A 13920-nucleotide genomic window follows, 5' to 3' on the forward strand; every position below is an offset into this window, starting at 1 on the left:
CTCTCATAAATCATGTAAAGTACCTGAAAATATGATTTATGAGCTAAGTTATGGGAAATGGGGTCCTTTAATATGTTTAACCCTTCAGGATGTTGTTACCTATCACAGTCTCCTTGCCTGATTCAACTGAAGGTGGGTCTGAACACTTTCATCCCAAACGGCCCCTACTGCTATCCCCAACTAACACTGACCTTTTACCCATTCACCTGCATCCATAAAGAATTTGCAGCTTCTTTAAGTTCATCAACTGAGTATAAATTTGTAATTTAAACTCTTACTCTGCTTGTGGCTATTACAGAATATGTTCCTGAGGCACTGCCTTACATGGTAATTAAATAACTGCATTTAATAGCATCTTACTATAGAATTAAAAGAGCAAGAGTATTACAGTTTGTTGCAGGAAATAGTCCACGAAAGACCCTAGAAAATCCAAGATGAAACTAATTTAAAACATATGCCTTGCTGAAAAGGAGTATGAAAAAAATGTCTGTAATATGCAGTAAATGAGGCCCATAACTCATTGGAACCTCCAATGAGTTATGTGTTAAATTCATATTTCACAACATGGTCATGCATTTAAAAAAAAAAAAAACTCCCTGTCTATTAACCCCTTCCTTTGCGTGAGAGAGTTTATAAGAACAACATGGCTTTGTTTGCATTAATATATTTACATATGCAAATAGAAACCAAATACCAATAGTTGTTTTTTTTTAACCCCCTCCCTTATGGCTCAGTATATTATCGCTTCACCAAACCAACAAATTAAAAACAATTTCCAATTTCTTCCACAAATACCTAGTGGCTAAATGTTATTAATGCCTTTGTCTGAAAGGCGCAAATTCAAACATTGCTCAGTTAGGGAAGAAGAATCTACAGTGCTGATTGCTTGCAATCCGTTTCAGTAATCTATATTTTCTTCACGGAGGTGAAAGTTTTTCTCACCATGGAACAACAGTTATAATTTTGCTTCACCCATTCATCAACTCTGATATTTCGGAGCCTCAAATCATCACTTTCTGGAGCTACAGAGCAAGCAAGCTGTTGTCTATTTTCTTTTTAGCACAATCCTTTAAAAAAATGTTTGCCTGCACATTATGGGTTTATCTTCTGCCTGTGAGAGACCCTAATAAATCACGCTTGCTTTCAGCTATCATAGATTATTAGCCTTTTATAATCATGAAATAAACCCAATAGACTATTATTACTATTTTTAGGAGATTGAAAATTACTAGGTATTTTCTTCTATGACTACGTGGTTCCCTCATTTTTCAGGAGGGTAGCGTTACATTTAGACTCTGTCAGCATATTGCTTGTACAACAACAATGCTCCCAACAAATTGTGGTCTGAGGGGTGGGAGTGGGAGTGAGCACAGTAAACAGGGAGTTCCAGAATTACAAGGGTTTAGTCAGCCTCTGCCATCCTCAAGTTAAAAGCCTGAAGTTTATTTCACAATGTGAACCTCTCAAAGTGTTCTCTCTTGCCCTTTCTCTTTTCATATACAATAATTGCTGATAATCTTTTGTGGAACAATGCTTTGAAATCATTTCAGTTTTAAGAGAGTACATGAAGTCCATCAAACAGAATGAAGCCCCTAAAGGAGATTTATGTGAATTCTTTCTCAACACAATTACTGCAATTAGATACACGTATACCTTTGTGTCCTTAATATTGTAATTTTCATGGGGCAATGATTTGAAGGAGTTTCTTGCTAGAAATAGATCTAAAGTGCAGGGTTTTGATGACATTCTCAGCTAAACTAATTGTGTGAGCTGAGAACAAGGTAACGAGGACAGATGTCAAGGTCAATATTATTACTCATTTCTGAATCTGGGTTAATATTTCCAAAGACCATCACATATAAGTTACAACTTATAACTGCCACTAATAGAAAATTCAGCTTTGGTTTTTCTGGTATGGATGCAATGTTGTTTTCTCTCCCTTGTCTCCAATGGTGTCCCAAAGTGAACTTTATTTGTCAAAGGAACAAAACCAAATCTACTTTCTTGTTGACTCTTCATCATATCAAAAGATGCAGATGTGAACAACAAAAGAAACACTTGGCATGATCACTGCAAATGTGTGCATTCCAAAATACAGCTCATAAAAATCATATTTATCCCTTTGAGAGGAGACAGGCATCAAAGGGGACAAATACAAGGAGGAATTGTGGTGTTGGGTTATTTACATTTCTGATAGTCCTGAAATTATTAGATAGCTATTTTCTTGGATCTTTTTTCCCTATCAGCCACAGACTGTCTGTACATCTTGTGTCATAATTGCTATGAAAGAACCTTATTCCAAATGACATTCATTTCCAGGTTTTTATGCCTAAGCTCCTGGATGATCCTCATGTTTCAAAGTGATATAAGGGTATTCATAAACAGTGTTTTAGAACTCTATTCACTTATCTGGGCTAGGATAAATCAACACAGGTAGAGAGGTGCTGATTAAAAGCCATGCTTCAATGGACAGTTATTTCAAAGCCAAAATTAATAGAAACCACTCAACTAAACAGATTTGGGGACTTAGGAACAAAACTGGCATGTAATAATACAAGAAAAAGACAACGGACTCAATGTCTTTCTCTGTGTCTCTCATTACTGTTCAGTACTACTAATAATACAACATTTACCTTTATATTCATGTCACTGATTGATAGCCTCTTTTTAATTCTATTTTTTCCAAAATGTGCTTGTTAAACAAAATTCTATTCATCACAATACTTTAGTATTCCATAGAGAGCATGGATGGCAAGCTCTCTGAGTTATAATCATCCAACAGGTTTCTGGAATTAATTGGGTAATTCTGAAAGTCATCTCCTGCCTTAGGCTTGACTTACTCTTCCCTCCCTACAATATTCCACAGCCAACCTGCCTCTGTCTGTCCTAACTTTTGCCACCTTGACACTGAGTCTTGTCTCATGCCAATTACTGAGTTTCACTTTGAAATCCTTCCTTTCAAAAACCAAACATTTAAAGAATCATGATTTCAAAACACTTCTAAACTTCAACCAAAAAAAGAGAAAAGGAAATCTTCCCATTTTCCCCTCCTTTTCTACTGACAGCTTGTCTTTCTCTATTTTTCATCCAAATAAGCAGAGCCCTGTAAATCTTGTCCAGAAGACACGGACTGAAAGAATTAATCAAACTGTTGTTTATGAGCTGCTCAGAGCAGATTAAATGTTGTGTTGACAACACAATTTGCAAATTATCTATCAACATCAACAGACATACAGCAATGAGCCAAGCCAATTGGATACCTTTGGACACAAGAGCACCATGTATTTCCTAGTCTTGATTCCAAAACTGAGTCCTTTTGAAGGAGTTTTATCCAACATTATTTTCAGTCTCATTGCTACAGATGAGTTGCTTTACAATTTACTTTGGATAAAATGATAGTTTGATTTCTGCCACATACAAGTTAAGTTTCCTGCCTATCTCACTCCAGACATCCCATAGTCCAATTCACCACCAGATATTCATCAGATAACTGCCTCTTAAAAATGTCTATGGCAGCCAACCGCCAAAATGATCCCAACCTCCTGGTATTCACAGCCTTTATACTTTTGTTTGTAGTTTGCTCACACATACCAAGTTCAATTTCTGTGACCAGTGGAACAGGAAAGAGGTGGTGGTGTGTCATTTCTCAGATTTGTTACATCTGTAACCTGTTCCTGTATGTGTCTGGGCAAAATTTCATTGTATCAAAATACCACAACTTGTTTATATATTTACCTATTAATGAATATTACCTTCGAGTTTTGACAACTATGAATAAAATTACTGTGAACATTGGTGTACAAGTCTTTTTGTGGGCCTATGCTTTCAAAAATAAACACCTAAGGGTGAAATTGGTAGGTCACAAGGTAATGTTTGCTTTGTATTATAAAAACTGAATAATTATTTCCCAATAATATCTTACAATCTAATCAACAAAGAATGAGAATTCCGTGTGCTTTGCATTCTTGCCAATACTTGATATTCATGTTCATTTGAATTTCAGCCACACTAGTAAGTGAAATGTTCTCTTATAATGATTTAATTTGTGATTTATGATGCCTGGTAATACTGGGCAACTTTTCATGACTTACTGGCTATTTGGATACCTTTGTATACAAAGGTGTTTAAAGAGTTTATATAAAAAGTTTATTCAAGTCCTTTTACTCATTTTTAATTAATTTGCTAGCTTCTTATTAATAAGTTGTAAAAGGCTTTCACATATCCTGGATAGAAGTTTTTGTCAGAATTATGCATTTTAATTATTCTCCCAGTCTGTAGCTTAATTTTTATTCTTAATACTGTATTTTTGAAAACAAGTTTTACTTTAGATTAAGCTTCATGTAACATGCTTTATAGTCAGTGCTTTTTATTTACTATCCATGAAATCTTTGCCTTTCCCAAGGTTATGAACATTCTCTTCTATATTTTCTTCTAGAAGTATTAGCGTTTGACTTCTTGAAATAAATTGTAGAATCAACCTAACAATGTCTATTTTAAAAAATTTTTTCTGGGATTTTGATGGGGATTGCATTCAAACTAGAGTTCAATTTGGGAAGAACTGACATCTTAAAAATACAGAATCTTCCAATTCATTAATATGATGTCCCCCTCCATTTTCTAATTTCTTTGCCAGTTTCAATGTTGTCATCTTTCAAGCCTTTTATTACATTCATTTCTAGGTATTTTCATGCTGTTGTTATTGTTGTTATGTCATTATTTTATTTTTTAAATATAATAGACATTTAATTGATTTTGTTATAAATTTTGTATCCTAAACCTTGCTAAATTCATTTGTCAAGTCCAGAAAATTTTTTATAGATTGCTTAAGATTCCCTAATATTTTCTTTTGCTTACATAGTCTGTAAATAAAGGCAATTTTACATGTCTCCTTCCAAACTGGTACATGTATGTCACTTTAGCTTTTTCTTGTTATACTGGCAAGGACTTCCAGCATTATATTTAATGGAACAGACATTCTTGTCTTGTTCTCATTTGTAGAGAGAAATTTTTTGTGTGTTGTACCATTATGCATGATAACAGTTTTAGAATTTTGAAGTGCTTCTTATTAACTCAGAAAATTTTCTTCTATCCTTAGTTGACTATTTAAACTTGAATAGGTGTTGAATTTTATTAACTATTATTTTTGCATGTTATAATTACACACTTATATATCTGTATTTATATAACATAAACATCTGATATAATTATATTTTTTTCTTTTTTTATCTGTTAATATGGGGATTGCATTGATTGATATTCTTTTTAATGCTTAAACCAAACTTGCCTCCACTTGGTCATGATATGTTATCCTTTTTTAATAGATTGCTATTTTCAATTTGATAATATTTTGTTAAGAATATTTGTGCCTATGTTCATGAGTGATATTAATATGTACTTTTCTTTTTCAGTAATATATTGTCAAATTGGGATATCACGCTTATGCTCACTTTATAAAATTTGTTGAAAAGCATTCTACTTATCTCTGTTTTCTGAAAGTTTTGTTATTATTGTTCCATAAAATTGGTATTATTTATTCTATAAATAGTTTATACTATTTACCAGTAAAATTACCTGGACCCTAAATTTTCCTTGGGTTTATATTTCTTATTATACATTCAAATTTTATATATCTTGTTATATATATATAATATATATCTTATTATACATTCAGATATACAATTACTCAGATTTTTTAGTTCATCTTATGTCAGTTAAGGTAAAATGTATTTTTTAAGGTATGTGACCATTTCAACCAAGTTATTGAATTTATCAGCATAAAATTCTTCATATTATTTATTTCCCATATTCCTTTTAATGTCTGTATGATGTGTAATAATATCTCCTTTTTCATTTACAACACTGAAGACTTGTATTTTATTCCTTTTTGTCTTGATAATTCCAGTCAGGTATTTCTCAATTTTAGAAAACTTTTCAAAGAACTAATGCTTGGCTATTAATCTTCTCTATTGTTCGCCTGTTCTAATCCATTGATTTTTTTAATTTGCTTATTGTGTTGAATTTATTGTTGTTTCTAACTTTTCAAAGTAGAAAATTAGATCATTAACTTAAAACTTTCTTCATTCAACTACACATTTAATACTTAAAGTTCCACTCTAAGCTCTGCTTAGAGCATTCCCTCAAGTTTTGATTTGTTTTTATTATTATTCAGTTTAAAATATGTTCTGATTTATCTTTTGATTTCTTCTGGTCTCCATGAGATACTTAGAAGTTTGCTATTTAATTTTCAGATATTTCAAGATTTTTTGATATATTCTTTTTATTGGTATTGAATTTAATTTTACTGTTGTCTAACATCAAGTATCATAAGATTTCAATTGTTTGAAATATATTGAGAAGCAGTGGCTCATTATGTGGTACATTTTTATGAACATTATATATCAATATGAAAAGAATGCTTATTCTGCAGTTGTGTGTACAGTGTTTGGTAAATGTCAATTAACTTGGTGAACAGTGTTGCTCAAATTTTCTATATTCTTCCAAAACTTTTTCTACTTGTTTCATCATAATGAGAGAGTGTTGTTCACATTTCCAACTATTATTATGTATTTCTTATTTTTCCATCTGCTTCTGTCAATTTTTGCTCCATTAATTTTAAAGTTCTATTATTTGCTGTATACATCTTTAGGATTATGTCTTCCTGATGTACATCTGCGCCTTTTATTAATGTAAAATGTTCCTCTTTATCTCTATTAATATTTATAGTCCTTCAGCCTTTATTGTCTGATGTTAATATACCCAGCATAGCTGTCTTTTGATTTGTGTTCCCAGAGTATATTTTTTCTGTCTTTTGATTTTTAATCTATGTACATCTTTGTATTTAAAGTACATTTCTGACAGATAAACTCTGGCTGAGACTTATTTTTTATCCCCTCTGATAAACTTTGCTTTTAATTAGAATATTTAAATAATTTGTATTTAGTGTAGTCATAAATATGGTTAGGTTTAAGTCTATATATTCATGCTATTATTTTTCTGTTTCTCTCACCTGATCTTTGTTTCTATTTTCTTCCTGTGTGCCTTCTTTCGAATTATTTGGTTATGTTTCATGACCCCTTTGGCTTATTAGCCACAATTATTTTATTTTTAGTTAATGTATTTATAGTATCCATTCTTTACATATCAAAATGTATTTAGAGTTAATATTTTCTCACTTCACACCTCACACTTCCCACATACTTCACACCCTTCATTACATCACTAATTACTATTAATAACTAATAAACTTCCCATTTTACATTTTAAACTTCACAGTTTCTACTTCGCAAATGTAACCCTTGCTTCCTTGTACCATTGTGGTCATTTATTTACCTTGATGTACATTTTAACTCTGCCTTTAATATTATTATTTTTACATTAACTTATGACAAGAAAAATAGTATTTTCTTTTATATTTTCCCATTTTGGTTCTCTTTCCTACTTCTAGATGTAATTTTTACATTTGATATTATTTTCTTCTCCCTGAAGAATATTCTCTAGCATTTCTTGTAGTGTTAGTCTGCTGGTGATACATGGTCTCAGGTTTCTTTTAATCTGAAAATGTCTTTATTTTATCCTTATTTTTAAAGTGTATTTTTGCCAATTCGATTCTACATTAAGAGTCCTTTTTTTTTTTTTTTTTTACAGTTTTTGTTTGTGTTTAACATTTTAAATATGTCATTCATGGTCTTCTAGAGTCTGTTGTTTCCTACGAAAAGCTAACAATTATTTTTATAATTGTTTCCCTGTGTGTTATGTGTCTTTGATCTCTAGCTGATTTCAAAATTTTTTCTTTATGTTTGGATTTTAGTAAATCTGATGTGCCTCAGTGAGGTCTTTCATCATATTTAGAAAACTGTAATGCTTGTGACTCCAATTAATATTGTCCATCAGATCCTTGTACATCTTTCAACTTTCTTTAAATTTTCCCCTTTCTTTTCCAAATTAAACAACTTCTATTTAATTGTCTCTAAATTTATTGACTGTGTATTCTTCCATATCCAATTTGCTATCAACCCATCCAGTTAATTTTTCACTTCAGTTAATGTATTTTTTTGTTCTAGAATTTTGGTTTTGTTTTTCATGTAGTTTCCATTTCTGCTAAGAATGCCTATATGTTTTTGCATTTAGGCATATTTTCTATTATTTGTTTGAATATATTTCATTAATTCTTTGAAAATGTATTAGCTGCTTTACAGTATTTGTCTGCTAACTCCAATATCAAGACATCTTGAATTTGATTTTTTTTTTTTTTTTTTTTTTTTTTTTTTGCGATGGAGTCTCGCTCTGTAGCCCAGGCTGGAGTGCAGTGGCGCCATCTCGGCCTACTGCAACCTCTGCCTCCCAGGTCCTGGTTCAAACAATTCTCCTGCCTCAGTCTACCGAGTAGCTGGGATTACAGGCAGGTGCCACCGTGCCCAGTTAATTTTTGTATTTTTAGTAGAGACAGGGTTTCACCATGTTGGCCAGGATGGTCTTGAACTCCTGACCTTGTGATCCGCCCACCTCAGTCTCCCAAAGCACTGGGATTACAGGTGTGAGCCACTGCGCCTGGCCTGGACATCTTGAATTTGACTTCTAATGTCTGTTTGTTTTTCTTTACTTAAAGCTGAGCTGCATTTTTCTGTTTCTTTGCATGTCTATCTATTCTTATTGCATACTAGACATTGTCGGTAATGCTGTAGAGATTCTGGTTTCTATTATTTTCCTCTGAAGGGTATTTATTTTTGTTTTGTTTTTGTTTTAATAAGCATTTCAATTAGAGGCTGAAATTGTATAGGCTTTTCCCCCCCGTAAACTGTGTAGGCTTGATTTTGTGTGTTTTTAGATGGATCTGTAGAAAACTAAATAAATTTATTTAGTCCTTCTAATATTAGATCCTATCTCCAAACTATCAATTCTAAAGTTGCCATCAGAACTTGATTTGGGTTGGTTAAGGCTGCTACAGAGTAGAAGTCACTCTAAGGTGTGGACTTTATTTTTGAGGGGAAGTCTCTCCTGAGGGGCCTTACTTTGGTATCTCAGTTATATTCAAAAGTGTTAATGAGATTTTTCTAGTCTACATAGGCCAGAACTCTAATACTCCTTAGCACTGTTCAAACTTTTATATCTCTTTTTTGCTATAAAATCCATAGCAGCTGCTCTCTGGTAGACCTGGGTAGTTTTATTCTGTGTATGTGCAAATGAGCCTCAATCAGGAACTCATGAGGAGCCCTTGCCTTCACAGATTTGTATTTATCATAAACAGCCTCTTTGCCCCCAATGTCTTTTCTTTCACACTTCAACTGCTTCAGGGAAGGTTCCTATACTTAGATCTTAGCTTCTTTAGCTCAGCAGAAACTGTTCTTCTTTTCTTGGATTCTCCCTCCTTGTACCATTGTTGGGGATTTGTTTCAGGCAAATAACCACAGAAATCATGCAGTTCCCTTTATACATTTTTATTTTTCAGGGATCATTGTCTGTGCTGCCTATTGTGCAAAGCCTCAAACCCAATAATTTATATGTTTTGTTCAGTTTTATTATTGTTTGTGGTTGATTATGGTGTAATGATGTAGTCTAGTACTTCATTATACTTTTAGTCTGGCTTTTAAATGAATAAATTCCAATGTAGATTATTCATGCTTGTGAATAAGTCTGTGAACCTCCTTTATACCACAAACCAGGCTAAACTTGGGAGTCAATGTAATGATTCCACCTACTTAGTATGATTTGAATTTTCCCAAATGCTTATCTCTAAATAATATTTTACCCAACTGTGATGAATGGAACTTCTTGATATTTTCCCCCTTGGTTCAAAATTCTTATTATACTAATTTATTTAAATGTTAAAGTTAGCATAGGGACAAACTCTGAAATAGACATTGGTTAAAATTTAATTTGGCATAAATTTTTGAGAATCTCCAAATGAGTGTTACAGTAGTATAGTTGCAGAAGAGAGAGAAGACTACTTAGCGTCTCAAAAGCTCAGTAAAGTATGCTAGAGCAATTTGTGAATTGTCAAATTCTACCCTAAAAGTGTTTGTTTCATATACGGCACTGTTTAAAGTATGCTTTACATTTGAGAGGAAGGGATGGAGAAAAGGCAAAGGAAAAGTATTCCTCTGGCTTTTACCTATTATCAAAAATTAATTTATCAATATAGTTATTAGCCTAGAAAATCTGATTCTGAGGGAATAAAAGTCAAGCCTGTATCACTGAAGTGTGAAGAAAAGGGCTTTGTGGCATCAAAAATAACAGCAATGTTGAGAAGTGTCACATAACAGAGACAGAGATACCTTAAATTTAGGAGCTTGTAGGAGCAATGAGGATGAATTACCTGCAAGTAGTCCTGATTTTCGATAGCTCACTCTGGCTAATGATTCATTTTTACCCTTACCTAATAAGCAACTAATAGATTGTACCACTATATAAGCTGTCATCAAGTGCCAAGCAGAATGCTAAGCACTTTGTATGGATTACTGTACACAGTTGGCACTATTTCTACTCATTATACAAAAGAAGAAATGAAAGCTTAGGGAGCAGTGGCTAGACCTTAGGGTGGCCCTTATGTTCCTTCCCTGCTTCCTGGTGCCTGTATCTTGTATAATCCCCTCCTCTTCAGTGTGAGTGCAACCTATGACTTGTTTTTAACCAACAGAACATGTCAAAGGTGATGAATCATTCCCATGATTACAATTTATTACGTAATGCTCCATCTTGCTAACATACTCAATTTCTCTACTGGTGGCTTTGTAGATGCAAGTTGCCATAAATACTACAGGCATGAGAAAATTAATTTTGCCAACAACCTGAGGGAGTTTGGAAATGGAGCATTTCCCAGCTGAGCCTCTCATGAGAACCCAGGCTTGATTTAAACGTGAGTTGCAGCTTTCTGAGGCACTAGGGCGGAGGACCCAGTAAAAATGCCCCAACTCCTTGACCCACAGAAACTGCGAGATAATAAATGTATTTTTTTAAGCCACTAAATTTGTTAATTTATTATGTGACAATAGATAACTAACACAAGAGGTAAGTTAAGTTGCTCAAGGTCACACAGGTAAGAAGTGGCAACATCAGTAACCAAATCAGACCTATTTGAATTCAAAGTGCTTGCTCTTTACTAATATTTTATACTACATTCCACTCCTCTGCTCTGCAGTACCCAGTTTCCCATGAGTAAAATACTGGTGATGCCAAGAAGGTTTCCAATGCAATTCCAAGTTTCACGAAACTTTGAATTTTGATGTGAAATCTCCTTGTATTTTATGGGAGATGGGGCAAAATCTCCACATATGAATAACAATAGCTGATGCTTACTTAATTAGCATACTATGTGTGAGGAACTGTGCTCTTGGAGATTTATGTCCATACTATGGTTTGGATCTGTGTCCCTACCCAAATCTCTTGTTGAACTGTCATTCTCAATGCTGGAGGTAGGACCTAGTGAGAGGTGATTGGATCATAGAGGCAGTTTCTGATGGTTTAGAACCATGCCTCTAGTGCTGTTCTAGTAATAGAATTCTCATGAGATATTTACTTTTGTTTAAAATATGTAGCACCTCTCCCCTTTCTGTCTTCCTCCTGCTCCTGCCAAGTAAAACATACCTGTTTCCCCTTTGCTTTCTGCCATGACTGAAAGTTTCCTGAGGTCTCCCCAGAAGCTGAGCAGATGGCCAGCATCTTGCTTCCTGTACAGCCTGTGGAACCATGAGCCAAATAAACCTTTCTTCTTTATGAATTGTTCGGTCTCAGGTATTTCTTTATAGAAATACAAAAACAAACTAACACAGTCCATTATCTCATTTAACTTTTTGGCACTTCTATGAGGTAGACACTATAATCATTATCTGTTCTAGAGAAAACTCTGAGTTATGGAGGTTATCAAATTAGTCAAAAAGTCGTACAGCTACTAAGGAGCAAACTAAAGATTTGAACTCAGGTCTATTTTATTCTAACATATGGGATTTTCAATCAGAGAAATCTGCAAGCTGTTGACAGACATTCACATATGGCCTAGAAAATGAAAAATGGTGCAGGTTGAAATTGCAATTGTTAGTCTTTAATGTGATGTGTAGGAAATTCTCTAAAGCAGATGGACATCATTTATTGACTACCTGAAGCATCACACACTGGACTGGGGGCTAGAATAGTATTAATGTAGCCTCGAATTTCACCCATCTACTCTTTAATTATTAACTGACTTTCATCTGTGTTGCAGGCACACAATAGATACTGGGAAGAGAAAAAGAAAAGGTATAGTACAGGACTTTAAGAAGCTTACAGTCTATTGGTAGAGAACGACAAGTGAATTAATTAATTACAATTATGGCCCAAATATTGAGTCTACTTTCAAACTTTCTTGTTTATTGGCAAGTAACCAGAATCACTGCTGCCCAAATATGCAAATCTCAAATAACTGAAACTTATTTAAGTGGTGACTTACTTTGAAAGCGAGGTATTAGCATTGCAAATGTATAAAGTTGTATCTGAATTTTAATAAAGTGACTAAAAAGAACAATGTACCCTTTAGGAGATATTTAGAAGAGACATCGAAATTTTGAAGAATTTGCTTTGTTTTTACAGAAAGAAGACAAGGGCAGTATAAAATATTCTTATTTTGGTACAGCATATGTATCTGGTTAGCTTAATCAGGGCTACCAATTTTAACAAATATGAGTATCTGTCCCTGTAGAAGACACTGTAGTTCCTCCCAGTATTTTTTTTTCATCCTTTCCCTATCTTGCAGCACCCTTGCTTTTTGGGTGGGTCTCAAATGACCTATGCATTCAGGATATTTCCTTTGCCATGGCCATAAGGATGGTTCAGTCAGAAAACTACTGTTAAACTAATAACATGGATACAAATGAAACTACCAGGAGTATTTGGCAGCCATTTCACTACCATGAAAGGAATCCATTTTAGGATGAGGGTGTAACAAGGAGACAAAACATGTAGTAGGTATTTCATGGCACTGTTGAGTACCTAGATTAAGTCCACTTTATTTCTAATCTTTTGCATTATGTAAATCAACAACTTCCCTCCTTGTTTAAGCCAATATAATTTTGAATTTTCTCTTACAGACAACAACTGTGGTTGAGAGTTATGAAACCTTAAGTCATCTATGTTAAAATAATCAGTTTTTCTGATATCTTTATCTGAATCATTTTTATGGTAATGGATGTCAGGTAAAAGTTAGCAAGTACAGATTGCTGACTTCTGAGTAGTGGAGACAGCTCTATCAAGCAGTATGGTAGCCATCCTTTCAGGGAACCCCCAGTGGTCCTTACCTTCTGGTACCTGTGTCCTTATGTAGTCTCCTCTAACATGGAATCAGGACTGGTTATGACCGATCGCAGAAATGACAGCATGTGATTTCCAAGGCTAGGTCATAAAAGACATAGTTTCAACTTCAGTCTCTTGGGATTCTTTACCTTCACCATGAAGATTTAAACATCCCTATGGACTACCTTACATGAAGAACTGAGTCTGGCCACTAACCCAGTATTAACTTGTCAGTAATATAATTAACCTACCTTAGAAGCAAATTCTAGTCCCAGTCAAGCCTTTAGACTGAAACCCCCATCCCACTACTTGTGACTGCAACCTTGTGAGAATCCTGAGTTAGAAACACCAGTGAAAGCATTCCTGAATTCCTGAACCACATACATAATAAACAATTACAGTTGTTTTAAGCTACTAAGTTTTGAGGTAAGTTGCTACACATCAATAAATAATCATCAGGGGTTTCATAAGCATGTGGTTCTTAAGAGGAGGAATTAAAAATAATAAATGCCATTTTCCCGGTTACAAAGACCTCATAATTTTATTGGAAAGATAATAGTAACACAAATAAAGCAAATACATTTCCTTTAATATATTTGTCACTCAAAATGTATCATTGATTAACTAAGAGACCAATACACTATATGCTATTAACAGAGGCTA

General features: G+C 33.8%; 1 long non-coding RNA gene across 1 annotated transcript in view; it reads right to left on the reverse strand.

Annotated features, from left to right (window-relative positions):
- The window catches only part of LOC131381700 (uncharacterized), a 118031-nt gene extending 104678 nt beyond the window's left edge, over positions 1–13353 (reverse strand). The window contains exon 1 of the long non-coding RNA XR_009210587.1: positions 13263–13353. This is a non-coding gene — a long non-coding RNA (uncharacterized LOC131381700). The remainder of the gene's footprint in view (positions 1–13262) is intronic.
- Between the last annotated feature and the right edge of the window lie 567 nt (positions 13354–13920).

This window comes from Hylobates moloch, unplaced genomic scaffold (assembly GCF_009828535.3).
Source record: "Hylobates moloch isolate HMO894 unplaced genomic scaffold, HMol_V3 SCAFFOLD_17, whole genome shotgun sequence".
In the NCBI taxonomy this organism is placed as follows: Eukaryota; Metazoa; Chordata; class Mammalia; order Primates; family Hylobatidae; genus Hylobates; species Hylobates moloch.